The following is a 15,866-nucleotide window of genomic DNA, read 5'->3' as shown; positions in this document are numbered from 1 at the left end:
ATCTGTTTGCAGCTCATACAACTCAATAACAAAAAAACAACCCAGTTGAAAAATGCGCAGAAGACCTAAATAGACATTTCTCCAGAGAGGTCATACAGATGGCCAATAGGCACACGAAAAGATGCTCATCATCGCCAATTATCAGAGAAATGCAAATCAAAACTACAATGAGGTACTGCCTCCCACCAGTCAGAATGGCCATGATTAAAAAGTCTGCAAATAACAAATGCTGGAGAGGGTGTGGAGAAAAGGGAACCCTCTTGCACTGTTGGTGGGAATGCAAACTGGTGCAGCCACTATGGAGAACAGTATGGAGGTTTCTCAAAAATCTAAAAATAGAGTTGCCATATGATCCAGCAATCCCACTCCTGGGCATATATCCAGATAAAACTATAATTTGAAAAGATACATGCACCCCTATGTTCATAGCAGCACTACTTACAATAACCAAGATTGACAGATGAATGGATAAAGAAGTTGTGGTGTGTGTGTGTGTATTGTGTGTGTGTGTGTAGTGTGTGTATACACACACACTACACACACACACACAATACACACACACACACAATGGAATACTACTCAGCCATAAAAAAGAATGAAATAATGCCATTTACAGCAACATGGATGGACCTAGAGATTATCATACTAAGTGAAGTAAGCCTGACAGAGAAAGACAAATACCATATAAATACCACTTATATGTGGAATCTAAATAAAATATGACACAAATGAACATATCTACGAAACAGACTCACAGACACAGAGAACAGACTTATGGTTGCCACGGTTGGGGGGGATGGGGGAGTGATGGATTGGAAGTTTGGGATTAGCAGATGCAAACTATTATATATATAGGATGGATAAACAACAAGGTCCTACTGTATAGCATAGGGAACTATATTCAATATCCTGTGATGAACCATAATGGAAAAAAAATGAAAAAGAATATGTATATGTATAACTGAATCACTTTGCTGTACAGTAGAAATTAACATAACATTGTAAGTCAACTCTACTTAAATAAAATTTAAAAAAAATAAAACATATCTGTTTGCAGCTCTCCTGCTGCACCGCCATCTCCTCTCACTTGGGCCTTGAGACAGCCTCCAAATTTGTCTTTTCCCCATCTGCTCATCCTAAGCACCTGGGGTGTCACAGTCCTCTCCCTGCTGAAAACCTTTCAAGGTTTCCTATTGTTCTTGGAGTGAAGCAGACTCTTCACAAGTCCCGCAGGCCCCGGCAGGCCCTGGTTTTGCCCACCACTCCAACCTCCTCACTGCAGTTACAGCCACGCTCATTTCTTTCTGCTGGTGGAACACACCAAACCTTTTTCCAGAGAGGAGCTTTTGTGCTTGCTGTTGTCTCTGCCGACAGTTCTCTTCCCTTAGCTCTTCCTCTTCGCACACATTTCCCTTTCTCACCCTTTAGTTTTCAACTCAAATATCACCTCTGCCAGGTGGATGGAAAAATCCATCTCCCTCATTCCTCTCTGTTAAGCCAACCTGTTTATTTCCTTCGCAACACTTGCTTTAACCTATAATAATCTTATTTTTAATTGTGTTTATGGTGTGTATCTCCACCAGAATTTCAGCTCTACGAGAGCAGGGAATTTGTCTCTAGAGTCCTAGGACAAAAATGAGGAAAATGAGGTGAAAACTCAGAGAGGTTAGAAGACTTGACCCCTGTCATTCAACTGGCCAGTGACCAAGGTGGGATTTGAACCCAGACCCAAATTCCATGATCTCCATGTGATAGCAGATTGCTAGGGACTGTAGGTGAGGCTCAGAGATATTAGGGGTTCTGTCCTGGAAACCAGGCCAGTTTCAATGGTTGGCAGAGAAAAAGCCTAGAGGGGAAAATCAAGCTGTGGCCTCCAGCCATAGCTTCATTTCTCCTTTGGGCAGAGGACAAGGTCTTAGGTACAGGTGAGCTCCTTCGTTGACCTGAACGGCAGCCAGGATGATGTGCAAAGCACAAGTACTGTGCTGAGCCCTAGGGGACTGAGAGGAAGAAGACAAATTATGCTGGGGAGCAAAGGCGAGGAGTGGGTGAAGGATGCTGGCTGTGACCCGGAGTGCATTCCTGTCCCTTAGCCCCGGATGCCCCGCTCTCCACTGCCCAGGTCTTAACACACAGAGGCGCTTTGAAGTTTGAGATTATCCCCAGATACACTTGAAGCTAAACTAATTACCTTGAAGTGTCTAGACTTGTTTGGTTTTCAGCTTGGAGCGCGCATCACAGAAAACCTGGCTGTGATCCATCCTAGTTTCCAAACCCTGGGTCTTCCAACCCACCCCCACCGGACTTGCTGCCTCTGCCCTCAGACACAAGGGGAAGGGCACATTTTTATTCTTGGGAAAGAAATCCCCACTGGCCAGGAGGGCGTACCTGGGGTGAAAGTGAGCAATCACGCTGACCTTGGAGATTCAAGAAGGGGAAAGGAAGAGGCAAGAAGAACTGGAGAGGAAAAAGTAAAGGAGCCACAGCACCTCAAGGGGAGCACGTCTCAGTAACCTTCTGCCTGGCCTCTGACTGATGTTACAGAAGAAATCCAGCAAGAATTAGACTTTAGGTCTTAAGAGAAGAGAGGAAAGAGAAGAACAGCCAAAAACAGCTGGTGGAGGGACTTCCCTGGCAGTCCAGTGGTTAAGACCCCGCACTTCTAATGCAGGGGGTGTGGGTTCGATCCCTGGTCGGGGAACTAAGATCCCACATGCCTCACGGTGCGGCCAAAAAAAAACCCCACCACCACCACCAACAAAAAAACCAGTTGGTGGAAAAGGACCCCTAGGCTACACGTCTCAGAATCTGGCCCCAGGGAAGTCAGGAGACTTGCTCTCAGAACCAGTGCCAGCCTCCCCCTTCCCCACGAGACCTATCCCACTGAGTGGGGCTCCTGAACCAGGCCAGGCAAGGACCACGGAAGCCTGGGAAGCCCTCAGCTGTGAGCTGCTGCTATTCCCGCGGCAGCTGCCCCCTCCCTCCCCATCCATCCCGCACTCTCCTTCCCGAAGGGAACCAGGGCTCACACCAGGGTGACACATTCCTCTGATGTCCCTTTCTGGAATACGGAGATTAGAGGCATGGAGTTGAAAAGGGATCTGTCTGGACTCAGGAAGGTGAGAAATACTACTACTCACCCTCCCATCACACGCCGGAGGGGAAGCAGCTATGGCCTTGCCCACATCAAACCCCAAACCCACACTTCCGGGCTGGGGAGAGCGGGGGTCCATAGCTGCCGTCCTGCCCACCCTCCCCGTCTGGAAAGGTCACCCACAAGATCAGGATGCTAGCCTCTATGGGACTTCCCTGGCAGTCCAGTGGTTAAGACTCCACGCTTTCAGTGCAGGGGTCACGGGTTCGATCCCTGGCCAGGGAACTAAGATCCCACATGCTGCATGGTGAGGCCAAAAAAAAAAAAAAAGGATGCTAGCCTCTAGCCTTCATGCCTCCCGCTCCCTACCTTCTCTCCTTCCTTTACGCCCTCCCCACCACCACCCAGGCCAGGCCGGGGGGCAGCTCTACGCTCTGCCTGGTACTCACCTGCCAGGGGCCTCCACCCAGGGCACCCACTGGGCCTGGGCGGTGGCGCTGCCAGTGGAGCAGTGGGAGGCCTCGCTCGCACCCTGAGGGAGCCTCCTCTGGCACCCAGGGCGAGGGGGGCTGGTGCTGCCCACCCTAGAACACACCCAGCGAGGTGTGTCCCCTAAAAGTGCTGAGTAATGTCACCTGCAGGCTGAGCAGACCTGATGAGGCTGCAGTGCCGGGGTTCATTTGGTCATTTATTCAACGAATATTTCTTCAGCATCTGACAAGTGCCAAGTACCCTGCAAAGTGCAGGAGGAGGGGCAAGGAAGGAAGGAGAGGAGTTAAGTGCATAGAAGAAAAAAAAGAAAAGCCAGACATTTAAAATATGCTTAAGTGTCTCTCACTACCTACTACACACCGTTGCTTTGTGGGTTTGTTTTGTGTGTTGTACAGTAGTTAAATCTCTGTGCAGAAAAATAAATGTCGTGTATTCTTATATTGGTATTCTTTATTGGCTAATGAATATCATGCATGTAATTTATTTAGAAATGCAAAACATTCTATTAAATGTATATGCATGTTGTTAGGATTATACCAAGGTTTCTTTCTTTAGAAGCAGATTGTTTTGGCATAACTGTAACTTATGAATGAATGTTAAATAAAATACACAGATTTATTTTCTTCATTATAAAAAAAAAAAAAAAAAGAAAAGCCAGAAATGAAAGGGCCAGGTGTGTGTCTGTGTGTGTCTGTGTGTGTGTGTCTGTGTCCACTACTTCAGCTGCGGTGTCCAGGCAAGGCCTCTGAGAAGGCGGCTTTCAAGAAGAGCCAGCCTGATGAAGGTTTTCGGTAGAATGGTCCCCTGAAGGAGAACCACAGGTGCAGAGGCCCTGAGGTAGGAATGGGCTTGGGCTCGGGGGTTTAGAGCAGGGGGTCTCCAGTGGGGTGATCTGGCGATATCTGGAGACAAGGCATTTTTGACTGTCATGATCGGGGGGGGGGGGGGGGTGCCACCAGCATCTGGTAGCTGGAGCACAGGACAGCTCCCACGACAAAGAATTATCTGACTTGAACTGTCAACAGTGCCGAAGTTGAGAAACCTGGCTTTAGAGGAACAGAAAGAAAACATGAGTTTAGAGCCTCAGTTCTGCCGCTGAGTGTGGCTTTGAGTAAGTGATTTAAGCTCTGTGCATGTTTCCTCACTTGTAAAATGGAAGTAACCACACTTGCCCTGTCACAGGACTTTATTATGAACACCAAAAAAAGTGAGAGCGTAGAATATACTGGAAAAAATCACCAACGCTGGTTATTGTATTATGTCTCATTGTTCTCCAGGACAATTCTCTGAGATACTCGATTATACAATAGGGTTTATTTGAGAAGAGAAGCACCCCGGGGCTGCACCCCCAGAACAGACCCTGGCCTGGCCGCAGAGGTCTCAGCGTGAATGCTTGCCCCCGTGACACCCGTGAACTTGGGAGTAGGCACAGACGGGGCTGCAAGATGTAGTCCTCCCCTCTGTTGGTGCAAAGCCTTGAGCCCTCTCTGGGCTCAGTTTCCAACCACAGCCTGAGGGGCTAGATTCATTTCAGCTCCTTTTTGAGACCTCCTAAGAATTTAATGAGAGTCATCGATCCCTTCCTCCCAAAAATGTACCCCCCCCACCCTGCTCCAACTTTTTGGCTATAACTTCTTAGCATTCCTTGAACCCGAATACCCTTCAATGGACCCAGTTTAAAAAGAGATTAATACATTCTGCTCTGGGGGGATCAAATGTGAGCTTTGGGGTTCCGGGGAGGAACAAATAACTTGGCCTTAGATTATTGACTTAACTAATGACTCCCTGCTTCCCTTCAGGGACCAGGGAGGTGGAAGCAAGGGGAGGAAGTGAACTAAAGAAATAGTGTCAGGTCAGTGCAGCCCTACCTCCCACGCTCAGACCCCAGGGTCCTGCAGCCTATTTCCCAAGACTTGGACAGACCTCGGACCTACTTCAAAGGGAGTCAGAAGGTGGAAGGCTGGTCAGAGGAAGCAGCTACCTACCCTGGGATGAACCAGGCTCCCTCCGGCAAGGTTTTCACCAAAGCTCACCCCAGTTCCTGACGGGCCACTATGAGAGATTTCTTCTATTTAATCCTAATTTTAATCGATTTTTTAAATACCGAAATCCTATAAATATCACCTAAGTAACTCGTGCAGAACTGACAACTGTTAAAATGTTGCCATATTTGTTTCGGAAATGAAACATCTCCAAGTGGAAATCCCCCTTCCCTACTCCTTTTTCCTGCCCCACCTCTCCCTCCCCAAGGGGAATCCCGATCGTGAATTTCGTGGGTATATTTGTTTATCATTAAATGTATTTGTAACAAATAAGGATACTCTACTATTGCTTTGGTTTTTACTTTACAGAAATGGTATCCTGTTTTGTGTATCACTCTGCGACCTTGATTGCTTTATTCCACACTTTATATTCGGGGTCCATTCGTGTCCCTTCTTTGCCTGCAGGGGCAGTGATCTGATCCTCACATTTCCTTCGCCAGTCCCTACTCAGATGTTCCCATTTCATTGCAAGAACCCTCTGGTAGATGATTACTTCTCCACATACGTGGGAGTTGAGTTTTTCTAAGATTTATTTTGAGTCTTGGAAGATGTCTAGTTTTTAGAGCACTCCACACCACCCCCCCTCTTAAGCTGAAACCCCTGAGGAGAGAAGGCATCTTAGTCCCTTATAGACCAACACATCAGAGGGCACAGAGAGTGGGAGGAGAGGCCCCAAATCACACTTCACCATATTACCCGGGGGTGGGGGAGCCTTGGCCAAACAGAGAGGTCATACAGCTGCAGGTGACGGAGGACTTCTTGCTCTGAGGCAGCCTGGACGCTGAGGACAGCATCTTCCATGGCCGAATCCCAAACTCCGGAGCCATGCAGGACCTCAGAGATCCTTTACGCCAATTCCTTCACTGCACAGAGGCGACACGGTGGTCCAGAGCAAGGAAGGGACTTGACCAGGTCACGTCGCAACTTCTGGACCCGAAACTAGTATCTTTTCCATTTTATCAACAGCACAGGAACAACTGGGTTCCATTTTCCAGATTGGAGGGCTGGGGGCAGTTCGTGGCTCCGTGAGGGGCATGTGTGTGAGGACGGGATGTGGGGAGTGTGTGTAAGGCTGACTGATACAAATGGGATTCCATCCTGTGGGCGGGCGGCACTGCTCCATTCAGAGATGCTCAGCCGTGGGTGTGGTGCCTGAGAAGACAGAAGAAGCTGCCCCAGGCTCTGCGTGGGCCCCAGCCATGGGTGGCGGAGCTGGCCGGCCTCCAGGAATGGCTGCTGGCTGCTGGGCTGGGGCTGGAGCTCTGACTGCATCACTAGTCCAGGACAACTTCTAATCTTGGCCATGGCAACCACACCTTTGCGTTCTCATGTTCAGTTCCATCTGTGGGACTTAGAGAACTTCACACTCACTATTATTCATCCACATGGTCCTCAGGGTAGACCACGTGCAAACATCAGGTGGCAAGAAGGAGAGGGGCAAGTCCTCTCACAAAGAACTTGAATGTGTGGACCTCAGCTTCCTTTTTTTTCTTTTTCTTTTATTTTGCCTGGGCCACGCATCATGCAGGATCTTAGTTCCCTGACCAGGGATCAAACCCGTGCCCCCTGCAGTGGAAGCTTGGAGTCTTAACCACTGGACCTCCAGGAAATTCCCTCAGCTTCCTTTTTTTTTTTAAAATTTTTATTGGAGTACAGTTGATTTACAATATTGTGACCCTCAGCTTCCTAAAGGAAGAAAATGACCCTCTTCCAGACCTGCCTTTGTCTCCCTACTGAGGGAAGCCCCGCCTACCATGGGAAGCCCCTTCCTCTGGGCCCACAGTTGCTACTCAGCTCACTTGGCACTCAGCCAGCACAGTCTGCAGACAGCTGTTGCATTACTGAGTTTTTCAGAAGCGAAGGGTTATCTCTCCAATGATCTTTAAACCTCCTTGAAGGCCAGGATGGGGCCAAAGCTTCCTAGTATCTGACATCGTATTGAGCATAGTGCTAAGAACACAATCGGTGCTCAATAGATATTTTTAAAAAAATCAGCTCACAGGGAGCTCAGGCATTACTGGCCAAGCTCGTGGAAAGGAGGACATGTGACTTCAACTGGGGTCCCACACATATGGATTGGAAGCCAAGTCTACAAAACTAGACTCCAAATCTGGTTTCAACCCAAACTTTCATCTCTTGGACTTCACTTGAGTCAACTGGTCACCTTGGGAAGAAGGAAATTTACCCTCTCCTTGACCTCCTAGTCCTTTTCAAAGTTTTGGGCCAAGACAAAGAAATATCGGGCAGAGTCTCTGTTTTCAGTGGGTTGGTTGAAAGACAAGGCAGATACACTTAAAAAGAGCTTAAAAGGCAGCACCAGTATAACTAAAGATGCAAGATGAACTGGCAAGACTGTGCTGGATTAGAGCCAGCTCTCTGCCTCCAGCACGTGATAAGTTTTTAATTTTTTCTCTTGTAGAGAAGTGAGGTAGATTCTCACTCTACTTTCTGCCTGTTATGGACTGAATGTTTGTGGCCCCCTAAAATTCACATGTTGAAGCCCCAACCCCCAATGTGATGGTGTTAGGAGGTAATTAGTTTTAGATGAAACTGTGGGTGGGGTCCTCATGATGGGATTAATGCCCATATAAGAAGAGACTGGAGAGCTCTTGTCTTCTCTCTCCCTCTCTCCCCGTGCCACTGCCCCCATCCTCCCCTCCTTGCTTCCTCCCTCTCCCTCTCCCCTCAGTGGGAGGACAAAGTAAAAAGACAGCCATCTACAAGCCAGGAAGAGAGGTCTCACCAGAGACAGAATCTGAAAGTGCCTTGATGTTGGTCTTCCCAGCCTCCAGAACTGTGAGAAGTAAACGTCTATTGTTTAAGCCCTCCAGTCTGTGGTACTTTGTTATAGCAGCAGAGCTGACTAGGACACTGGCCTCCCCCACTGCCCAGACACCTGGCAGAAGATGCTTATCTGGGCCGACAGGTCACCCTGTTTCTGGCATTGTCCTTTCCTTACATTTGTCCCTCCTGCTTCTCTGTCCACATGGTGCTGATAGCCCCAGAGTGTGGAGATCTGCCATTCTTTGTGGGGAGCTCTATAATGGATGGACACTTGGTGGGAAGTCAGGGACTCAGAGCTCTAATCCTGGTTCTGGAACACCAGCAACCAGGTCACTTTCTGGCGTCATCTGCTGTGACTTGCCTGCCCCTTCAGGTAAACTCCCTGGGGGCAGGGCCTGTGCCTGCACAGTTGTGGGTCCACAGGAGGGAACCGTCATGTACGATGCATTCATCAGGTCCCATCCATGGAGTGAGCTCTACCTGCATTACTGCATTAGGCCCTCGACAGAGAATCACAGATTGATGGATCTGTTTTGTCAGCTGGCAGAAGAGATAACCTTTCAGCATCTCAATTTCCTTCTGCGTTAGATAAGCACAGCTGATACCCACCTCACAGAGCAACTGCCAGGATTAAATGAAATCGTGTTTATGAAAATGCTTGACCACAATAAGAAGAACAGTACACGATGGATGAATTTAAACCAAAGTGCTTGTGAAATTATAAAGCAGTATGGAAAGGTGCTAGAACTAGATCCTCCTATATCATGAAGTTAAAAGAGCAGGTCTTTAGGGAAGGACTACACACCCCCACCCCCACTATCTCCCTGTGGTGGCAGGCTGGGACTTGGCAGCTGCCAGACGGGCCTCTCAGTCTCCAGGAGGGTAGCTGGGGCTTGCAGAGATGTGAGAGCAGTCCCGTGGCATCTGCCAGCTGGGCTTGGGGTAGGGGGGAGCTGGCTGCACTAGGCTGGTGGGCAGGCCCCCAGCCAGCTCCCAGGCAGAGGTCTCTCTGGGGCTAAATGGGGCGCGTGCCCAGGATTAATTGACTCCCCTTTCAAGATGCCTCTTCCCCCTGCCCCTCTGCCCCTCCCCTCAGCATGTTGCCTGATTCAGCTTTCCTTATCTGGAATTCCAGTGCTTGTACTCCTGTCCTTGACCTCTCCTCCCATTTGCTGTTCTAAAGGAGGGTCGGGGCAGGGGTGAGCCGGGGAGCTGGTTAATCATCTCAGCCTAGTCTGCAAACCTCCCGGCGCTTGGCTTGCTAATGCCTGGAGGGCTCCACTTGCAAAGCTCAGTACATTTTCTTTTTCTTTTTTTTTTTTTGAGTGAATGGATGAATGAAAGAGAGGCGAGGATGGAGGAGGGAGAGGGTGGGCAGCGTGGGCAGCGTGAGGAGAGGCTGAGGGTGTGGAGGGGGGATCAGGGGCCCACGCGGCTCTCAATTAAGTGCACCTGGGTTCCGTGGAAAGGCAGAGAGTGAAAGGGAAATCGCTGGCAGGCTGAGTCATTCCACTGGGGTGAACAATCGGAAGCAATTCTGCTTCCCACTGCTGGGGAGGAATCAAAAGCCATTCTGCCCCGCAGCCTTTTGTGTGCAGGCCGTGGTGCCCAGCTGCTGGCAGAGCCTTCCTCCGTCCCGGTGGGCAGCTTGTGTGCTAGCAGCGCTGACTGACAGTTCTCCCCAGGAACGCTGTTACCCACCGATCCCAACCTGCCCTTCTCCCTTCCAAAAATAAAGCCACCGTTACATGCAGAGCTCATGCAAATTGAACCCCACAGCTGCGAGTGCAGCGGCTGCTGCCACATGAGGGAACAGAAGGCGAGCCTCATGCACATTCATGACTTGGGTACCACCAGGCACCAGGGCCCTGTGAGCTGCGCAGCGTCGGTGAGGGGAGCCGCTTCTCCTCCTAGCGAAGGGGGCAGCATCTAAAGAACCAGATCTTAAACGGGGGAGTGGGTGAGACATCCAGGAGGGCTGGGAATCGGGCTGGACTCCTTCCCATCTCCCCTGGTCAGAGATAAGGAACCCAGGAGCACTCAGGACTTCGGAGGCCAGAATGTAGGGGACAGATAGACCTCCCTCTCTGCCAAACCCTTGCCACCCTAGAGTGCAGACTGAGTGGGTACCTTTTGGAAGGGTAATTTGAAGGTACTAGGTCTGCATCAGAACCAACAGGGTCTCGGACAGGGATTCAAACTTAGGTTTGACTTATTTACCATTTTGGTGGCTCCCTAAAGGATTCTGAGTTCAGGTTCAGGTTCAGTAGGGACAAATCTGTATTAAATTAGCCATGTGGGCCCTGGGCTTAGGAAAGGGCAGTGGCGATACACTGTTAGCTACGTGACATCCCTGGTCCAGGTACCAAAGTTGGTACCTGGTTAGCCTTTGGCAAATCATATGACCCAGCATCTTAAATTCAGTGGGAGATGTCTCAAGTTCCCTCAGGGTCCCTCAGGATCTCAGGCTGTGGAATGCCTTTGTGGCTCCACCTCTACAGAATTCTGACCCTTCCTTCCCCTGACCCAGCTCCACACTGTGGTCCTCTTCACTCTCCAGACCAGGTTCCTTGGTCCGAGGAAAATCCAGCAGGGGAGCGACCTCACGTTCCATATCATCACAGGAGCCAGGGAGAGGGAAATGCAGGGGGCCTCTCACTAATGCAGCACCACTTGAGCAGAAAAAGGGCTCTAGACCCCTTCCATGGCATCACAGAGACACCCATCTAATTATTCTACCTGTGTATGAGGCCTATCCTAAGGGGGCGGGAGCCCCCGGGCAATCTGTAAGATGGGAAACAAGTTGGTACCAGATCACAGGTGGAAAAACAGAATGCAGAAAAGCTTTTACAGCCCAGAGGTGCTGCTTCAATGCTCCATGATAAGAGGCTATGAGGCCCAAAGAGGTGGGGTGACTTGTCCAAGGCCACACAGCAAGGCAAGAGCAGAGATGGGGCTGGACGCCTGGTCTCCTGGCTTCCTAGCCAGCTTTCTTCCCACTTACAACTTTCTTTAACAAGAGAGAAGGAAGGGCTGGAGTGAAAATATCATTCTATGCTGCGAGGTACTGCTTTAAAAATACTCAGATCAAAGGATCTAGACCAAAGATGAAATGAAGTCCCCCACCCCACATCCCAGCAACCTGTGATGTGTTACCATCAGCCATAAACAGGGGCCGAGGGCAGGTGAGAAATGCTATCTTTCCATGAAAAATCAATGGCAAACTGGAGCTCATAAGTTTGGTTGGTGCAGGGGCATGTCAAGGGACAGAGGTAGCAAAACAGAGTAGAAAGAAGCAGGTAGAGTAGAAAGCCCTCAACCACCTACAACACCCCTGGGAGAGCTCTGCTTCAGGAATAGAAGAGGGAGATCTTACAGCAGAAGACGCTGAATCTTCTAGAAGGCAGGTAGGTGTGGGAGAAGGATGGAGGGTGGGTGGAGGAGGGGAGTGCTTGTCCTAAAGAAGCTCCCCTTCCCGCCTCACTTCTCCCCTCATCCCCACCACAGACTGGCTTTTATACCCACTGAGTGTATTCAGTATGTGTGAATGTGTACATGGGGTGCAGTGGAAGGGGGTGCGGGGAGTACCTGGTAGGTTTCAGAACTCAGGAAGGGACTGGAATTGGGGAAGCCCTTGCTCTGGATGCTGGAAATGACCTAGAATAGCTTGAAGAGTTTCAACTGGTCCCTTAGGGAGTGTGGCCTTCGGTATTCGGAGTTGTCCGTGTGCACCTGAGTGTGTTTCGTGTGCTCAAAGGCATGGCCCGTCTGTTGAGATCTCTGTGCACGGCAGGGGAACACGCCCCCCTCCCCGACCCCGGCCGCCACCATTCCTGATGAGTCTCGACATGTCCCGAGTTAATCCTCTCTTGATGCATCTCATGTGTCTAGTTAGTTGGGGAATTCTGACTTCTGTGTCACCTCTGCCCTGATTTCTCAGCCTCCTGCTTCCTCCTCCAGGGCGTGTTCCTGGCGGTGAACCGGAAACCTCACATCCAGCAAAGGAGCCTCTGGTGAGCATCAAGCAGCCCCGCTACCTTCCTGGAGCCTGCGGCCCCCACTGGCCCCGACAGTGAGATAATTAACCTCTCTTCAAAGCCCAGGGATCCCACAGGGCTGGCCCAGGGCTGCCCCTAAGTCCTCACTACTGTCCTCTCCGCGTCTGTGACACTTTACCTGTTAGGGGGACTACCTGACAGAGCCACAGGTGTGCAAAGAGGCTCTGCAGCGCCACGTGGAGACGCTGGGCCTCGGAGGTCCCTCCAGCTGCGCTCCTATCCCTCTTTGCCCTTCATGTTCCAGTGATGCTGAAGGGCTCCTGGTTCCCCAACTTGCCTCTCACTGTTTTCTATCACACTCCTCCCTCTGCCAGGATGACCTCCCTGACCTTGGCTGCTTCGCGGGGAAAGGTGGACAAGTACCCTTCCTCCCCCGTTGCCTTCTTCAGTGTGTCTGAAGGAAGCAAGGGCAGCTCTACACCCTGCTAGCAAATCAAATCCAAGACCACAAATACCCACTCCCTGCACTCTGGGGGAGGAAGAGGGCTGGGCACACGGCAGCTGCTGCTGGAGATCTCAGAGCAGATGCTGAGATCTGGGCAGGAGGAGGGGACCTCCACCCGGGGGTTCTTAAAGAACCCTCTGCAACATCTCCTGTGCTGTCGTTTTGAGCTGGTATAGCACACTGGGTCACCCAATCTCCCAGTGCCTCTATGAACAGAAACCATATCTATTTCATTGGATTTCTACGAGGATTAAATGAGCAATGTCTGTAGAACCCTACACTCAGTACCCAGTACATCGTAAGCACTCAATAACTGTTAGCTGTCATTGTTCAGTATCTCAAACACTATTCATCTTTCAAGGCCCACCTCAAATGCCGCCTCCTTCCCAGATGAATTCAAGGCATGTCAATCTCCAGATTCTTCTGGACAATGGTTCTCAAAGTGTGGTCCCCAGACCGGTGGCAGCAGCTTCACCAGGGACATTGTTAGAAATGCACATTCTCAGGCCCACCCCAACCCAGACTGCTGAGACCCAACAAACTGTGTTTTAATGGCCCTCCAGAGGATTCGGAGGCAGGCTAAAGTTTGAGAACCACTGTTCTGGTATTTTCTTTGTATTCTATCATCATACTGATTATAGCCTGGCTTGAATCACAATAAGCTCCTCGAGGGTAGGCATCGTGTCTTATAGTCCAAGGAAGCTGGGGAAATCCTTGTATTTTGAGCTCCATGAGCATTTTCATTAGATTTCACCTGAATAACTCCTAACCTTGCATCTCCTCCCCATCTTCCCCATCTGCTCAACCTTCCTACCCACCTGAGGCCCTAGGGAAAATATTACTCCACTCAGTAAAAGACCATCTTCCTCCCTTCCTCCCTTCCTCCCTTCCTCCCTCCCTCCCTTCCTCCCTCCTTCTCTTCCATCTTCCCAGGTGGCCACTTGGGGCTCATAAAATTGACAGTGAGTAGAGAGTAGGGGTAGAGCGTACTTCTGGAGGGTCAGGAAACTCCAGATATTTCAGAGTTTGGACCAGGGGTATAAGACATTGTCCCTGCCCCAGGACTGTTATGAAGACTTCTTGGGCTGAGATGTCCTCTCAAAATGCAAAACCAGGGCACAGGATTCTGGATCTCATTCCCTAGCACACAGATTCCTTCCAGGATACCCCTGAGTAGCCTGAGTATTGTGACCCATTGCACTGTAGCCAGGTGGAGAACAGCAGAGGGTACCAGGACTTCCTGATCACCACTGTATTGGCTATGGGGCTCCTTCCCGGGGCTCGTGGGCAGTGTCACTGAAAGACGGGGGTGACTACAGCCAAGGAGACACGTATGAAGCATCAACATGCCAGCCAGACTTGGTTCTCTCTCTGTCCAGCTAAGGCCACTGATTGGCAAGCATAAGCTTTCCCAGGGACACAGAAGCTTTGAACACAGCACAGGCTGTAGGTAGGGTGACCATATAATTTGGACACTTTAAGAGTGAATAGGATCACTAGTATTAAATACACCAGGACAGCAGACATTAACTGGGATGTGTGGTCACCTTACGTATCAGCCATATTTCTTCCCATGAGCACCAGGCCAGGGGTTAGGATGTCAAGGAGGGAGTTTGACATCTCTTGACCCCCTGTCCCCTCCCCTCAGTCACTTAGCATTTTGTTGACTACACAAGGGACAAGGAATGGGAAGCAGCTAGGAAGTAGTGAGTCCCAGCCAAATGGACCACTTACCAGCTGCTTTGTGTACAATGGTCCATAGGGAGCTGTGGCGCCATATACTTCAAGCACCTTTGCACTGGGTCCTGACCTCATCTGTCCTCACAACAACCCTGGGCAGGTATTGAAAGCAGAGTTTCAGGGGTCACAGCTAGAACAGCTGATTCTAGAACCCAGGACTTGCTGGTCATGGGCCAGAGCTCATCCGCTGCCTGTGACACAGCCTAGTCACAGGGCAAGGTGAAGGCAGGATTGATACACCTGGTGGGGCAGGCCCACCTGCATGTCACCTCCCAGTACATGTGTCAGCAGATGCTGCTGGGAGCACCCCTGTCTTTGTTCAACATTCCCAAGTATTTGGTGAGCATTTATTATGTGCTTATAATGATGATGATGGTGTGTCATCATCAGGGCCCTGTAGATAAAGCAGTGAGCAGAACAGAGTCTGCCCTTACCGACATGTAAAACCATGTCAGGAAGTAAACAAACCTAGCTTGTCTTCAAGGCCCTGTACAGTCTAACCTCAATCTCCCTTTTCTCTTCAGCTCCCATTATGGCACTTCCCAACTGGTCCCAATACACAGGGTCATTGACACTCAGGGGTGCATCTGACATCAAGAGTGACCTTGCCAGCATCCCTGAAGCCCTCGGGATTTTCCTGTCTCCATGCCTTTGCTCATGGGGCTTCTTCCCATCTGAAGCACGGCCCCTTTCTCTCTCTCTCTCTCTCTCTCTGATCCAGCCCTCCCTGGTTTCTTCTGCTCAGCAGACTTTGTATTGTTGGGCAGTGCATTTGTCAACTAGATAGTGAACTCGTTTGAGCCCAGATTCTGAGGAACACACCAAAGGATCAAGATCTCCCAGCAAGCCTGGGCTTTGACTACTGACTTTTGCACTTCTCAAGTCATATCTATTAAACCTTCTTCACTCTAAGCCCTGTACCCACCTCTGCATCTCACCCCCTGCAGGTGACTTCATTTCTACAGTACAGAGATAAGTAGAAGCATTGGGAGGAAACTCCCTCAACTTCTTCAACTCCTAAACTTACCTGCAGTTGACATGATTCCTGCCTCTTTTTGCCTGTCACGGTGAACTGTCCTCGCATCAGGCTAAGCCTTCCAGCCGTGGTATGATTCTATCAACTCCAACCTTCCTAGAGGTCTGGCTCTAAGAATTATGTTCTTTTCCCTCTATTTCTTCAAGTTCTTGCTTTCTGTTATTCTCCCCCACGA

The 15,866-nt window shown here is 50.0% G+C and overlaps 1 protein-coding gene across 3 annotated transcripts in view; it reads right to left on the bottom strand.

The window, feature by feature from the left end:
• The window catches only part of LZTS1 (leucine zipper tumor suppressor 1), a 49,717-nt gene that overhangs the window by 10,812 nt on the left and 23,039 nt on the right, over positions 1 to 15,866 (bottom strand). The window lies entirely within an intron of this gene.

The sequence above is a fragment of the Balaenoptera musculus genome, chromosome 6 (genome assembly GCF_009873245.2).
Source record: "Balaenoptera musculus isolate JJ_BM4_2016_0621 chromosome 6, mBalMus1.pri.v3, whole genome shotgun sequence".
In the NCBI taxonomy this organism is placed as follows: domain Eukaryota; kingdom Metazoa; phylum Chordata; class Mammalia; order Artiodactyla; family Balaenopteridae; genus Balaenoptera; species Balaenoptera musculus.
The sequence above is the reverse complement of the archived record's forward strand: the minus strand, read 5'-3'. Positions and strand labels throughout refer to the sequence as shown.